This window comes from Ambystoma mexicanum, chromosome 1q (genome assembly GCF_040938575.1).
Source record: "Ambystoma mexicanum isolate Mex_15411 chromosome 1q, UKY_AmexF1_1, whole genome shotgun sequence".
In the NCBI taxonomy this organism is placed as follows: domain Eukaryota; kingdom Metazoa; phylum Chordata; class Amphibia; order Caudata; family Ambystomatidae; genus Ambystoma; species Ambystoma mexicanum.
This window is the reverse complement of record NC_090922.1, coordinates 1,471,875,392-1,471,891,721: the sequence shown is the minus strand read 5'-3', so window position 1 is coordinate 1,471,891,721 and position 16,330 is coordinate 1,471,875,392. Positions and strand designations below refer to the sequence as shown.

Genomic DNA, 16,330 nt, shown 5'->3' with positions numbered 1-16,330 from the left:
AATATGAGCCTATACAATTACTAAAACAACCAATAAAATTATTTTAAAAGCCCTAAGAACAATATAAAAAGTCATAAAGTGCATGAGGTCTCACTTGTGCAAGCACTTCACCCCGCCCCCAAAACCTCAAGCACCAAATGCATGCAGCACCCTTTTATTCAATGTCCAGGACTAGGGAGTGGGGACAGTTTTGGGAGTTTGTTTTTTAAGTTGGGGAAGTTGAAACAGTAAAATTTGGGATGAATTATGAAATTATGATTTTCAGACCCCCCCTCCACTTAAAGGCCTGTGTTTGGGAAGTTGGCAGTTAGGGATTATACTAGTTTATGGACAAGAGGCCAGTGCCAACAGGACAAATAGGGTTACCCAAGTAAATTACAGGCTATATTTTTCAGCGTACACTGGAAATGAGCTTTGTTAGTTTTGAATATTAACAAAAATCACCCTGGGGTGTGTTGCTAACAGAGAATACATTCAATTTTGTTTATTCAAATAGGCTAAGGATCTACACGGTTTGCACCCCCACCCACTAATGGAAAAGAACCCACCAATGAAAGAGAATGAGTTAACAAAATAGATCCCCCCACTGACCTTTTGTTGGACAATCTACTTACTTTTGGAAATCTCTTGGCTTGGCACGCAGTTTCGCCTGTAGGGGAAAAACAGGATTCTAGCCAGCACTTCAGCCAATTGGATTCCACAGCACTTCCCTCTCTCTGGCTCCAGTAAAGAATCACCGCCTCTGCTTTCAAGTCTCACCAGCAAAAGAAATCGTCATCCCTTCCATTGTTTCCCCCAGATGAAATTCTCAGTAGATCTTCTTTGGTGATTTTTGGTAGCTGTCTCACTGTTGGTAATTCTTAGCAGCTCTCCCCTTCCCTCATAGAGCATCCACTTTATATACCAGCGATGACACCATCAAGATGTCAATATGGGCAGTGCCCTGCAATAGTTCTCGCACACTTGATTGGTCCTTCCTGTTTCTCTCTAACCCCCAGCTCCATCCCCTGTCTAAGGATTGGTTCAAGAGTCTAGAACAGAAATATGGCAACTCCCATTTGAAATTCTCCCTTTTTTATAATGTCAACGTTAGCCAGAAAGTAGCTATATGGCACAACTTCGTACTTTACTAGTAACTGCCATAATGTGCATATATTCTGCTTCAGCTAATCATGAGGAATTCAATAAAACGACAGCCGTGCCCGCACCATGTTGCACAGGCCCGTGGCAATTTTTGAGTGTTTATACAAAAAGCATAATAGTTATGAACCCCCCACCAGCACACCAATTCTTAAATTTGGGAAATGTTCAGAGCAGCCAGAAACACATTTTAGCTTGCCATTACAATTCCCTAGGTCGCATGGAGACACATTTTATTTCAATAAAATCTCCTTGAAAATACCTTAACAATGACACATAAATGGATGCAGTGCTACTTGTGGTTGCTGAGAAAATTAATCAGTTATAATAGTCCATTTAAAGTAATCTTCATATGTCTGCAAATCTGTCCTTTCTTCCAGCCATTTGCCATTCTGTTGTTTGAAGTTGGTAGGCTGCTGGTCATAAATAATTGGGATGCATCGGCTACACCGAGAACCTCTGCTGCAGATAATGAGCTAGGCCGGCCCTGTGATGTCACAAGGCCATGCTGACATCTGGCATCCTGTCCTGTTACCTGTTACAGTGGACCACCATTGTATTGTTTTCAGAGTTCAGCTTCCCTTAATTTCAGCCCCTTCCTACATTCCAGTCACACACGGGCTAGGTCATTTGTCTGCACTGAAATGAACCTTCAGAGGTAACAGGTCTGGGGAAAGTTTGCTTTCAAAACCCCTAAGAGCAGGCCTCACTGTATTGCTGTTGTAAATAGCTGGGATGCAAGAGCCAGGTTTGCAGTGGGGGAAGCCATTTGCAAATTCTGCCCAGAGACCCACTGATTGTCCTTGGCTGAAACAAACTCACCTATTGCATTTTCTAACAGCAACCTTTATTATTTGACATACTGTGTGTTTTACTGATCAGGGTTCACTTTGCTTTTGCATCAATGGAGTTCTTCTTTCTTTTCACACAGCATTGGTTTTTTAATATGACAGCTGAAAGTACAGGGCTGTTTCATTCAGTCATTACATAGCCAGTAATATAGCTTAGCGGGATGAGCGCTCGCTGCTGCGATCTGAGCGTGATCTGCAGGTCGCAGATTCGAATCCCAGCAAGGCCAACTCAGCCTTTCATCCTTCTGAGGAGTATCAATTTCGGTTGGGTGATATTGTATGTAAATATGTGCTCTGTAAAGCGCTTTGGATTAAGGCGCTATATAAATAACACATCATTATCATTAATAAAAATACATTTTTAATTATCTGCTGTTATGCTGAAAGTAGGTCTGAGTTGTCACAGTGCACCACCTTTCAATGGGTGGCAGATTCAGTGTAAATGCTGCATTTAATTATCAGCCAGCAATGTGATGTGCCTTTCCAATCTGCACCCTGATTACATTTTTGTTTTTGCTCTCAATGGATTTCAACTATTTCCAGCTTCTTGACCACTCCATATTCAATCTTGCATAGCTTTGGAGGACACGGAAATAGAATGTGAAACCACTCTTCATGTACTTAAAATACTAAATCCAGCAACCCCTGACTGTCCTAGGGGGAACAAAACAATGCCTAGATGGCCCAGGGTTTTGTACGCTATATAAATGACAAACAATAAATCCATAAAAAAAAATCTATATTGAAAATGGCCCTATAAACAATGCTTCTCTTGGATAACCAGTCACTTTGAGGAAAAGGGTTTGAAGCAAATTATGTTTTTGCTCCAGAATTCGATGGATATCTGTCCAGTTAGTTTTGCTATTCCCCTTTTTCTCACCTACAGATGTAACATATTGAGAATGGATCCACTGTGTTCCCAGTGTGAAAGAATACACTTTTTGAGCTGGGTGTGATGTCACGTGTCCCGAAAGCAGGGTCACGTGACATGCCACCGCCGGAAGTGATTAATAAAGGTATCACCGGAACTGGCGTCTAAACGCCAGTCCGGGTTTACGCAACCACAGAGGTAGTCGTGTGAATTATTGCTGCGCCGCCCCCGCGCATCGCGACTCGCAACAGGCCCCCGCGCGCAGGCCGCGCCTCCCAGCTGGCCTCCCTGCAGAGGCCTGCAGGTCAACATCACACTGGCGACGAGGCGGAAAGTGGATCGCGAGCCCCGAAAACAACGGCGGTTTTCGCGCCCACGGACCCGCGCTTACATACTCGCGGAGCCGGCAAGATAACAACGCCGGCCCCGCCCACGATCTGGAAAGCGGCCCCGGCAGCAGCGGAAAGCGGCCCCAGCACCCCGGGGCCCCTACGAAAAAAAAAAAGAAAAAAAAAAAAAAACAATTTTTTTTTTCTTCTTCTCTATCTCGCCCAACTCAACTACAACCCGGGGGAACAGCCTCCCTATTCCTGGCAGCTACGCCCAGCATCAGATCACGACCTCACGACAGGAGAGAAGCAGGGACGCAGGCCTGCCGAACCAAAGCGCCACACGTGCGACCGCACGCTGCAGGCCCTCGCAGGCCCAACCACCACCAGACAGTAAGCTGAAACTCAACGCCGCAACGCCGCGGAACACAACATGTCCGACCCGACATTCAGCCCGTCCGAGTCCGGCGCTAGGTCCACGTCGAGGAGGAGCCTCACCGAAGACCGTTCAGACCCCTCGCTTACCACGTTCATGCCACCCTTTGACCCGTTCACCAACGGAGCGGCCATCAGGTGGGAAATTTGGATACAACAATTCGAGATGCACCTCGACGCGAGAGACATCATTACGCCCAAGAAAATGCGCACCTTCCTCCTCCTCAACATAGGATCTGCCGCCCTGCGCCTGTTCAACGCCACACCGAACAGAGGCGGCGACGCCAACTACACAGCAGCAAAAGCCGCCCTTTCTAACATGTTCAAACCAGACCTCAACCCCGACTACGAGCGGTTCCATTTCTGCATGGCGAGACAACGGGAGAAAGAGACAGTGGACAAGTTTCACGCTCGCCTCCGCGAAATGGCCGTAGGATGCGAATTTCCGGACGAGGAGTTCGCCATACGCCTCCAAATCATTAACGGCATCTCCTCTGAGAAACTGAGGAGAGCAATATTATCAGAGAAGAATGTAAGACTATCACGCATCCTCGAGATGGCAAGACTCCGCGAGCAAACAGAAGAACAAGTGGCAGTCATGGAAGCCGCCATCCAGAGGCTTCCGATAGACAACACAGGACCAACAGAAGACATAGCAGCAATTTCCCGACACCAGGGCACCCGCCCGAAGCAGAACCCGAGAGGGCAACCACCACAAAGGCGTGACCAATCGTGCAAGTGGTGCGGAGGCCCATGGCATAAAGGAGACTCCTGCCCTGCATGGGGATCAACGTGCAAGAAATGCAACCGCCTGAATCACTACGCGGCGGTCTGCCTAAACCCACCGAACAAAAATGACCGTGATGCAGACCCGCGGCCATCTCAAGAACCACGCAGGAGATTCGCACCCAATGAAACACGCCAAACACCGCGGAGAGGAAAAGCCAGAGCAGTCGACGAATCACAAAGATCCCAGACCACGAGTGATAGCGACGAAAGCGACAGCGACTCATCCCCCGAAAGGCAAGGCAAAGAAAGGAGGAAGAAAGGGAAAAGACGCACACACCGAGTGCACTTAATATCGGCAGTGGACCCACGGAAAGCACGACGAAAGAGGAGACCAACATGCACCATCCTCTCTGACGGAAGCCCACTGAAAGTTATCATCGACACCGGAGCCACAGTAAATGTCATGCCCGTGACAGAATTCAACAGTCTCAACCCCAAGCCAACACTCCTCAAGAGGAAAGTCAGGCTATACGCCTATGGATCAAAGAAACCCCTGCCTGTGCGAGGATCATTCAAATCCGACTTTGCCCACAATAACACCAGCTGCAGAGCCCGTATATACGTAGTAGATGCCGGGTGTGAGACTCTCCTTAGCTGCAAGACAGCCGAAAAGTTAGAACTGATTCACTTCGCATTCAATACACAACACGATGAACTACACGACCTGTTGGGGCGACACAAAAAGCTTTTCCAAGGCATCGGACGCCTAAAAGGGAGAACGGTTAAGCTACACATAGACCCGACCATCGAACCCAAAGCAGTACGGCACAGGCGAATACCTTTCCACCTGAGAGAGGCCGTGGAGAAGGAGTTACTCAAACTCGAAGACGCAGGGATCATCGAAAAGACGTCTGGACCAACCCCGTGGGTTTCACCGATGGTAGTAGCCCAGAAGCCAAAACAACCGGGCGCCGTAAGGATATGTATCGACATGCGTCTCCCCAACATAGCCATCGGCCGTGAGCGCCATGTCACTCCCACCATTGACGAACTCATTGTAGACCTAACGGGCGCGACAATCTTTAGCAAGCTCGACCTCCGGTCCGGCTATCATCAACTAAAACTATCAAAAGAATCCAGATATATCACGACATTTTCATCCCATCTTGGCCTGATGCGATACAAAAGACTCAATTTTGGAATATCATCAGCGGCAGAAGTATTCCAGCATGAGATCAGGAAAGTCATTACAGGCCTCGAAGGAACCACTAACATCAGTGACGACATCCTCGTATATGCATCGAACAAGGACGACCATCACCAACGCCTCGCAGCAGTCCTAAGGAGACTCGAGGATGCCGGACTGACCCTCAACGCAGACAAGTGCGAATTCAACAAAAAGGAACTCTGTTTCTTCGGATACATTTTCAGCGCAGCAGGAGTATCCCCGGACCCATCAAAAGTACAAGACATAAAAGAATTCGAACCACCAAAGTCAGCCTCGGAGGTGAGAAGTTTTATGGGGATGGCCACCTACTGTGCCCGGTTCATCCCTGATCTCGCAAGCATCGCCAATCCACTCAGGGACCTAACCAAGAAAGATCGACAGTGGGAGTGGACGGAAGTCCACCAACAAGCCTTTCAACTGATAAAAGACTCCCTATCCGCCTCCACCACCATGGCGTTTTTCAACGTGGACCGACAGACCGAACTCCTTGTCGACGCCAGCCCAGTTGGCCTGGGGGCCGTGCTGACCCAAACAGACAAAGACGGCACGGTATTTCCAATCGCGTTTGCCAGCAGAGCTCTCACCAAACCGGAATTAAACTACGCACACATCGAGAAGGAAGCGTTGGCCATTCTGTGGGGATGTCGCCATTTTAAAGTCTACCTACTAGGGAAGCAAGCTAAAGTCTTCACCGACCACAAGCCTCTGGTCCCGATATTCCGAGGCTCCGCACCACACCCTCCCGCCCGCATTGAAAAGTGGATGTTGCAGCTGCAACCCTACAACATCGCAGTAGAGTACCGCCCAGGATCAGACAACCCGGCAGACTACCTGTCCCGCCATCCGCGGCCAGCCACTGACAAGGAACAGCACCACGCAACAAAAACAGACGAACACGTCTGCCACGTGATAGCGTGCGCCCGACCACGAGCAATGACACTACAAGAAGTAGTACAAGAAACTGCAGGAGACACAGTCCTGAAGCATACGACAGCGGCTATTCAGTCGGGCAACTGGAAAACATACCTCATGTCAATGTCTCACCGAACAACCGCAGCCCAAGCCAAACTCAGGGCTTTGTTCGGCATCAGGCATGAACTATCCGTAGCACCCGAAGGCGTAATACTGAAAGGACACAGGATCATATTGCCAGAATCCCTCGAGGCCAGAGCACTCAAACTGGCCCACAGTGGACACCAGGGGATCGTCAAGTCAACCGCCTACTTAAAATCCCGGATGTGGATGCCGAACATGCACCAGAGAATCGCAGAAATCGTAGAATCCTGCACAGCATGCCAAGCATCACAGAGACCAGAAAACCCCGAACCCCTCAGCTGCGCCCCCCGAAGCACAAAACGATGGGAGGCAGTCAGTATGGACCACTGCACCATCGCCGGGGAAGGATACCTGCTAGTGGTAATAGACGAATTCAGCAGATACCCAGAAGTCGAGCATGTAGCATCGACAAACACCGAAACCACCATTCTCACACTGGAGAAAATATTCGCAACTCACGGCATTCCCAAGAAAATCAAAAGTGACAACGGCCCGTCGTTTGCCAGTCAAGAACTAAAAGAATTTTTCAAAGAGGTCAATGTCAAACACCAACGCATCACCCCGAGATGGCCTCAGGCAAACGGTGACGCAGAGCGCTTTATGGGATCACTGAACAAGATCATCAGGATCGCCAAGAATCAAGGACACCCCTGGCTGAAAGCTGTATTCCGGTTTCTGAGGACACACCGTCAAACCCCTCACTCAGCCACAGGAGTCAGCCCAGCGGCCCTCATGTTTGGAGTTCCAATCCAGGCAGAGCTCCCGATACACCCAGACTGGGCAGCGCCTGACCCGGACATCACTGAGATGGAAGCAAGACGAGAAAGACACAATGAGCGTGAAAGCATTGCTCGACGAGCACAACACAGAGAAATAAACCCGGGAGACACGGTCCTCGTCAGGAACCGGGCAACACCGAAGAAGATGTCCTTAAATTTCGAAGCCCGCCCGTGGACCGTCACGACCACCAACCACAGCATGATCACAGCAACCCGAGGGAAAGAGACGGTGACCAGAAATATCTCCCACTTCAGGAAAGTACCTCAAGAACTATGGGAAGAACAACAATCGCCCCAGAGATGTGAAGTGGCGCGTTCACCCCAAGCGCACACGCCCCAGCAGACCACAGAAGCACCGGAAGAAACTAACGATGCAGAAGAAGCCGCCACAGGAGACGCGCCACCAGAAAGGAGCACCCGTTACTGCCTGAGAGACAGACCCAGACCGTCCTCCCGCCTTCAAGGATATGTCGTGAATGAGATACACCAAGGAAGACGGCCGCAAAGACTGGGATTCCCACACATTCAGAAGTAAGACTCAAAGTAAAATAGCTGGGACTAAAATGGAGGGGGGGGGGACATTTTGCCTCTAACTTGGGGAGGAATGTGATGTCACGTGTCCCGAAAGCAGGGTCACGTGACATGCCACCGCCGGAAGTGATTAATAAAGGTATCACCGGAACTGGCGTCTAAACGCCAGTCCGGGTTTACGCAACCACAGAGGTAGTCGTGTGAATTATTGCTGCGCCGCCCCCGCGCATCGCGACTCGCAACAGGCCCCCGCGCGCAGGCCGCGCCTCCCAGCTGGCCTCCCTGCAGAGGCCTGCAGGTCAACATCACACTGGGTTTCCTGAGAGATCACCATATTCACTCCCTAGTAACTTTCATCTTGGCAATATTCATTCCTCATCATTTTGGGAGAATTTAGACTGTGAACATTGAGGGACTTTCATTTGATAGGCAACTGTGTGCAATCTCCTATAACATTAGTTTTATCCTTGCCCCTTTTTGAATTAAAATGTATTTTGTATAGGGTGCAACATTTCCCCCCTAGTGTAGAGAGAGAGGTACAAGAAGTTCCAAAAAGGTTTACAGAGTGCTGTGATGAATCTTGTGATCCCCAGCCAAAGATCTCCTCCCATGAGGCCAGGGGACGGCAGCCGCTACCTGATCCTGACCCTGGTGGGGGGGTATTATGAGGGAGGATCACATGGGAGGAGAAGGTTGTCAGGAAGATGTCATGACCCCATTGGGAGAGACACAGTATTCTTCCCTTCCCAGAAGTGAAAACCTAATAATTTAAAAATGCTTAATGACTTGTCATTTTTCAAGTCCCTCTCATTGTAAGGCGCATAAACCCCTTCCTGCAAAACAATATAGGCAGAACCCTATTCAAATCATTAGACATAGTGCTAATTTAACATCTTCTGTTTCTGATGGTTTTGACTTAAACAAAGATCTAAAACAATGTAACTTTAAAAGATCCAAAATTCCTATGGGCACCAACTCGCATAAAGACTCAAGTGCTGGTACAAGGAAGAGGAAGAAGGAGTTAATGTGGATTAAAAGAAACACCAAACGAAACATGTGGTCTAGTTGTTATAATGATAATCAACTGCACGGGACATTTGAACATGGTAAACACCTGAAGTTAAGAAGTGGAGGCGGAGAAGAGAGATGCAGAGCAGGCGAAGCAGGAAGCCGAACCGGAGGCAGAGGCAGATGCACGGAAACTGAACTCACTGAGAGAGGCAGGCGTTTTCAAGATTGCGAGCATTCCTTACTGGGAATGCGTGAGACTGGGAGAAGCACAGCGGATGCCTTGGAGGGACTACTGAAACGCAGTGGGAAGCCTTCCCAGAGAAAAGCCTTTGCTGTATCAACAGGCTGCAATTCGGAAACACCATCAAACATTGGAGAGTATGCCCATACGTGTTGGGGACCTGGTGCATGCCGAAAGGCATATGAACAATTGAAGACAACAATTGAAGTCAATATAGGGAAAGTTGGAATAAATATTATCACCAGCAAATGAACATTAATGAAGAAGATGAAAGGCCAAACATACACAAGTCTCCACATATGAATTTGGGAAAAATTGGAACAAGTATTGCAACAAGCAAACAAATACTATTGAAGAAATTAACAGACAGAACTTGAACAAGTCTCCACATATGAGATGTCAATTTGGGGAAAATTGGAACAAGTATTGCCAAAAGCAAACGAATACTATTGAAGAAGTTAACAGACAGAACTTGAACAAGTCTTCATATATGAAATGTCGATATGGAGAAATTTGGAACAAGTAATACCTAAGGTCAATACTGTGTATGAAGGAATACAACTGGGTTATTCTAAAAGAGAACATTGTAGGATGTCCAGGTGCAAGAAGCACATCAGGACCCAACGGGTGACCGTGTGGGGTTTCCTCTCTGAGATATTGTTGCTAAAGTGTGGTGTACCACAGGTCTCATCTCTCTCTACACTGATCTTTAATCTGTACATTCGTCCGGTACTTTATATATTGAGGAGGTATGGCTTGAGGTTTCATTCCTACGCCAACGACACCCAAATCTATATTGAGATATAGTATATAGAAGAAGCATTTGAGAAGATCAATCAATGCATGGGGGAAATCAAGAGATGGATGGCATGTAACCAGCTGAAACTCAATGCAGTGAAGACTGAGCTAATACTGTTTGGGCCAGAAGGAAAAATGACAGGGGAAAGACAAATGCCACCCCCTTTAAAAAACCTTTGGTGTATATGGTAAGAAAACATGGACAGTGAAGCCCAGGTAGGGGCGAAGAGTGAAGGCAGTGTACTATTCAATATGTATGCAGAGGAACATGCTTCCATTTGTTCTGATGGACGTTCGTGCAGTGTTGATAGGGGCAATGACCAACCCCCATCTTCACTATTGTAATAGTCTAATTGCGGGGATCCCAGCAAATCATGTTATTAGACTGCAGTCAGGCTGATTGGACATCTGAGGAAGAGGGACCATGTTTCGGCACTACGCAGATCCCTACATTGGTGGAAGACAGAATTAAATTCAAAGTGGCCTGTCTGATGTACAGATGCCTTAATGGACTTGCACCGGAGTACCTCGTGGCTAAGAGGTGCTGATATTATCCAACAAGATCTCTGTTCAGATAAATTGTTGATGTCCGTACCTCGGTCCAAACTGGTATCCAGGGGGGTCAGGGGTATTGCCTTGTTTGGTCCCAAACTGTGGAATCAGTTACCACTGGAAATCAGAACATGCCAGATCCTGGGACTGTTCGGAAGGATTTTGAAAACCTTCTTATTTAAATAAGATAAACAGTCACAGATCGTATGCAATCTCTACACATTCCATTCCTCGTCGGGAGTTATCACCTGCGCCCGAATACAGTTAAGTCTGTTTGATGCGCGTTTGAAATTTTCAAAATCAATTGAATCAAAGTCAGGCAGTGAACCTTTGGGAGAAAAAGATACTTGGCAAGAGAGTAGATGCGGGGATCAGCAACACCCAGAAGGATTCCTGGCAGGGGAGTATACCAAGAAAACCATCCTTAAGAAAGTGTTGTGTGGAAAAATATCATTTTTTTTTAATCTTGAGGAATCATTGTTTAAAAAGACACTTTTGCCTTCCTTACCATCTTTGAAAAGTTGTTTGAAAAAGACACCTTTTGCCATCCTCAAGAAAGTGTTGGGTGAAAGAGACTTTTCTACTAATTTTGAGGAATCATTGTTTAAAAAAACACGTTTGCCATTCTCACCATCCTTCAAAGGTTGTTGTATTAATCCTCACACCTGCAAACACTTGGTCTGTCTACAGTGGCTGCTGTGCTGGTGAAGGGAGGCGGAGCCAACTGCTTGAAAAGCCCCAGACCAAGCGTAAGCGGAGCCTAATCAAAGTGTTTACAAGTGTTCACGAGTGGACGTGTGGTGGCTTCCTTCGCAGATCCGACTCTTTCTGGTTTCACTGAGAGTGTTGTGGTAAGCTTGCCACACAACCTTTAGGCTTGCCTTTTCCTATCCGCTCTGTCCTGGGATCACTGGAGTGCTTGTGGTGTATCTGTCTGCCTCATCCACACTTATCTCTGAGGTTCATGACATATCGTACAATTAGCAAGCAAGAAACAAAACACTTGGTATAAGCAAGGATGCCCGGAAAGCTGCACACTCGGGCCAATAGCTATAACTTGAGGAAAAATGCTCCATATAAGAAAGATTAAGCTCAAGTAGCTACACGCTCGAGGACATCTAAACTAACTCACATGTTACAAGTAACCCAACGAAGGCCTGAAACAAAAGCCACTGGGGCAGGGTCTAGGAAGTCCTTTTTCCAGGCGCAACCTGCAATGTTAAGTAGGAATAGCACCCGGTTGAATGCAAGGACCATTTACGGGCTCGGGGCCCAGTATTAAATTATGCTGTGAACATCACGGACCCAACATTAGCAGCGATAGACAATAATAATTCTCTATTAGCACTATGCTATACCTTCTGCGATAGCTGGGGATGGAAAAAGCCACCGAACCTGAAATGCAAGCAGGTGACAGAAGCATCACGGAGGAAGTGGGGAACATAGACATTTTCGATACAGTGAACGTGCCACTGCTGTTAGTCAATAATTCACAGAGGTTGTCTGCGTCACCCAACATGCTTCCCCTGAGGGAGGACATGGGAGTCTCCAACACTGTCCCTAGCATGATTTCATCTCAAAACGAAATACAAGTTCAACTTGCGGCCCTTCAGTTTGCCATGAAAGTGCTCCTCTGCCTCAGTGGTAAATTTCTAGACGAGGTCCAACAAATCTCTACTATGAAAACAGAGTACGGGGACGGCAGTGCTGACTTGGAGAGCCTAACTGAAGCCGCCAAACAGCAGACAGACAATGATGGGGCACTGCGGGACAGCGTCTCTGTACCCCCCAACAATGTGGAGGAGTTTAGCGGTGAAGCCGAGGAAAATGAGGATGATGCAAATAGTGAAGGATCCACTACACACCTCACAAGGAACCAACGCAGATTTCAGAAGCGGCACAATCGCCAGGCAAATATGTGCTCGCAGTCCCAGGCTGGCCTGATAGACCGGAATCAACTGGTTCACGTGGATACAAACATGCCTATGAGGAAAGCAACAAAGAGAAGCAAAAGGAGACAGAAGAACACAAAACCATCTGGCATGCCGACAAGCTGGCTAATAAATGAACAGAGTGAGAATAGGGCAAATGATACGGCATCTGACACTGGGGACTTGGAACCCTCCAAACAGAGGCGGGCAGTGTACCCCAGCCTGCTGTGGACGGTGCCGCGGAGGGGCCAACTGGAGTCGGAGTGACTTCTTGTGTTAGCAGGGTCCCCCCTCCGCCCACTCTGGATGACAAAGTATTCACAATGGGCCGAGCTCCATTGATTTTGACTGAGTTCCGGACAAATAGATCAGACCTGCTGAAAGTAGTTAGCAATATTCTGGCCCTCGAGTCATAACGTCTAATGATTTTGTATTTGTAGAACCGATGGTATTTGTAAACAGAGATTTTGCTCGGGTGCATTGCTCCTCGCCCGAAGTAGCCTCCCTTATACGTAACCAACAAGTGGCTATACAGTCCATTGGTTATGTTATCCATTGCCCCAGCCAACTACAGCCACAGCCCCCTGTGGCATGTGCTGTAATCACTGAAGCAAAGGGAGGGGGATTAAGAAATGGAAGCCAAGGGGCAGTACATCTATCTGAGGCTTTGTTTGAGGACACACAGGCCGGGCATGGTTTGCAAGGTTCGTCATGAGGCAATTATCGGAAAATAAGTGAAGCTGGAGGATTGCAAGCTGGAACACTAGGGGGCATAAGCACCTTTGTGCCTAGCAGAGGTCATTGCCCCTGTTGTTAGGATTTGACATATTCCTTCTCCAAGAGACATGGCTGACCTCCCCAATAGTCTTTGATGGTTACATTGTACACCAGGAATACGCGGAAAAAGGTCCAAGGGGTCGCCCATTTGGGGGCTTGATTGTAGCAATAAAACAGTACTTGATAGTGCATACTATTAAGTTACCATCCAATTGTTGCAATGTTTTGGCGATGAAGGTGTCACTGAACAGGGGTGCAGAGGCCCTGGATATATATTCGTGTATAGCCCCCTCGGTGGTCCCAGCTTGGAAGAAATCCATAACAGTATCGATGTAATATGTACTGATTGGACAACTGTGTTGGGTCATGATACTATTCTACTTGGGGGGTTCTTAATGCACATGAACAAATGCGCTAACTTCCTGTAAAACCTAAAAAGGGCAATGGTGCTTAAAAAGGGAAATAGAAAAGGAAAGCAATGGGAGATGATTATGTTAAATGGCAGAACTGTAGGGGATAAACCGGGCCAGAGCACATGGAGGGCAGGCAATACGCTGGCTACACTTGATTATTTTTTCAGCAGGAACAGCAGTGCCGAAAAAGTGGAACCATTGAAGGTAGTACATACTGAATTCAGTGATCATTAGCTCATTGGGCTGATTATCAGACTATCCCAGGAAAAGACAAGGATGACAGGTGCTAGCGGGATCGGGGTAAATCATGCTGGCAATCGAATTAAGTGGTCCGAGAAGAATGTAGACAAGCTCAGCAGATTCCCTGATATTCCTGGAACATAACAGACTGGCCTCAGTAAATGTTAATAAAATCAAAGAGCGCTTAAAACTATTGGCTTCCAATTCTGGGAAAGTGGCACCCAGGGGTTTGGCTGTTACAGCCAAACAGCATCAAAACCCCTTTGGCGACGCAATTAGGGAAGCCAAACAGAAAATGCGCAGAAGTATCAGGTGGGTCAAAGTGGCTGGGGGTACTGTTACTGAAATCTACACAAAAATTAAAAAGATTAAGCCCGAATATGGGTCCTGGCTTAAGGGATGGAGGTACTCTGCCAATAATACAAGGTGGCAGCAAACGATTGGGCACTACGAAGCAATACAACCAGTACAATCTGGCAAATGCTATCGATGGCCAAGGGGGATAGACACGAGAACATTGTGAATAGAGAAAAAGTGGCCAGAATATATATGTGCCAAATCAAAGGTGCACCCCCCCCCTCCCCCGCAAAGTCACATAAAGGACAAGAATGAGCCATGGCAGTTGCTGATTGGTCTGGAAGAAATATACACAGCTATTTACGATTTGAAAAGCTCCCGGGCTCCAGGGCCTAACAGGCTTTCTAACATGGTATTAAAAAAAAGACCCTGGGAAGGGGGCCAGAATATTGAAAGTTCTTTTTGACAGGGTTTGTAGTGATAGAGAAATTCCAGCGCCCTGGCAGCAAGCGATATTGCTGCCAGTGTATAAAAGGGGAGACAGAGAACTCCCTGAAAATTACAGACTCGTATCACTACTTGAGGTAACTGGCAAACTATTTGGCTATTTTGTGTTGACAGCACTGGAAAATTGGGTGTCCACTTCAAATGTATTGCATCCGATGCAGATTGGTTACAGGCCAGGGTTGGCCACAACCCACAACATTAGGCTGCTAGATAAATGGATCCAAGAGGCCAGCACGTGAGGGAATCTAGGGTTGTACCCGATTTGTGTAGACTTCTCGGCAGCGTTTGACTCAGTTAACCGAGAAACCCTTTTGCAGAAGCTGTGAGAACTGGGATGTCCAGATTGGTTAGTGACAATAATTATATCATTGCATACCAATACAAGTATCCAGGTGCAGATTGACAGGGGTGGGTTCCCTCTCGGGTGCAATGGAAGTCAGCAGGGGGGGGTCAAACAAGGTTGTGTACTGGCCCACTGCTGTTTAACCTGTACATGAGTGATTCCCTGGCCCGTCTGCTGCAAACTGTGGGTGGCCCGCCAAAATTGGTGATACCCTACTGGTATGCATGCTATATGCCGATGACCTTGTACTAATGGATCATACAATCAGAGGAGTGAAAGCAAGGTTTGACGAATTGGTAAGATGCATAGATGAAAATGACTTGTCAATCAATATGTCCAAAACAAAGGGAATGGGGGTGTCTAGCCGAAAATTAAAACGTGCAACATTAGGGTCTCAACTGGGGCCCATCGAGTATGTGGAACACTACCCCTATCTGGGCTTAGATCTTGTCCAACATGGGGACTATCACAATATCAAAGAGGCAAAAAAAAGGAAAGCGAATAAATAGTATGACTGCTGCGATTAGTAACTTCTCACAGAGAACGCAGGTTACTCTATTGAAAACATTATCATGTTGTATAAGCAGAGTTATTGCCCAACTATACTGTACGGATTGAGGCCCTCGTAATGAAAGATTTGAAGTGGTTAGATGTACTTGAAGGGCATTTTTGGCAGAAGCTGTTGAATCTTATGGAATACCCACGCCTCAAGTTGGGGCTCGTCTCCCTTAGCAGCCAGGCGATTTTGCGCGCAGGGGCCCTGTATATTAAATCTAAAGCCAGTCCCCTTGGCCCTATTTTGAAAATGTTGGGGCTACACCAAGAGTCACCACTGTGCAGCAGAGGAAATGGTAACTTTCACAGCTTAAATGAGGCTTGCTTTGCTCTGATAAACTGGCAGCCTGATTTTCAAAGGGCACAGGGTTTCCGATGCTAAAATGTATATTTAAAAAGGAAATAGAGCAATGGAACTGGATTGACAACAATCTGAGCTAGTTGCATAGCTAAAAGTATGTTGCTAGATGTTTCTGCCTCCATAGCTGTGAATCGTGGTTACAACTGTTATATGTGGCCTACCTTGCCTATAAGAAGGGTGTATTTCATGATTGGACTTCTCTATTTTATTTTGCATATGCACCCGCATGTTTCCCGAAGCATTACTGGCACTCACTCCAATGGATCCCTTTTTACATTTGCTAAATATCCACTCTTTTATCCATTTCACCTTCAACGACTAAAGGCTCTATAATAGCGTTTTGCAGATCCATAAT

General features: G+C 47.1%; 1 protein-coding gene across 3 annotated transcripts in view; it reads right to left on the bottom strand.

Annotated features, from left to right (window-relative positions):
* LOC138549874 (peroxiredoxin-2-like) overlaps nucleotides 1-16,330 on the bottom strand; it is a 1,255,072-nt gene that overhangs the window by 1,052,407 nt on the left and 186,335 nt on the right. The gene's annotated exons all lie outside the window — the stretch shown is intronic.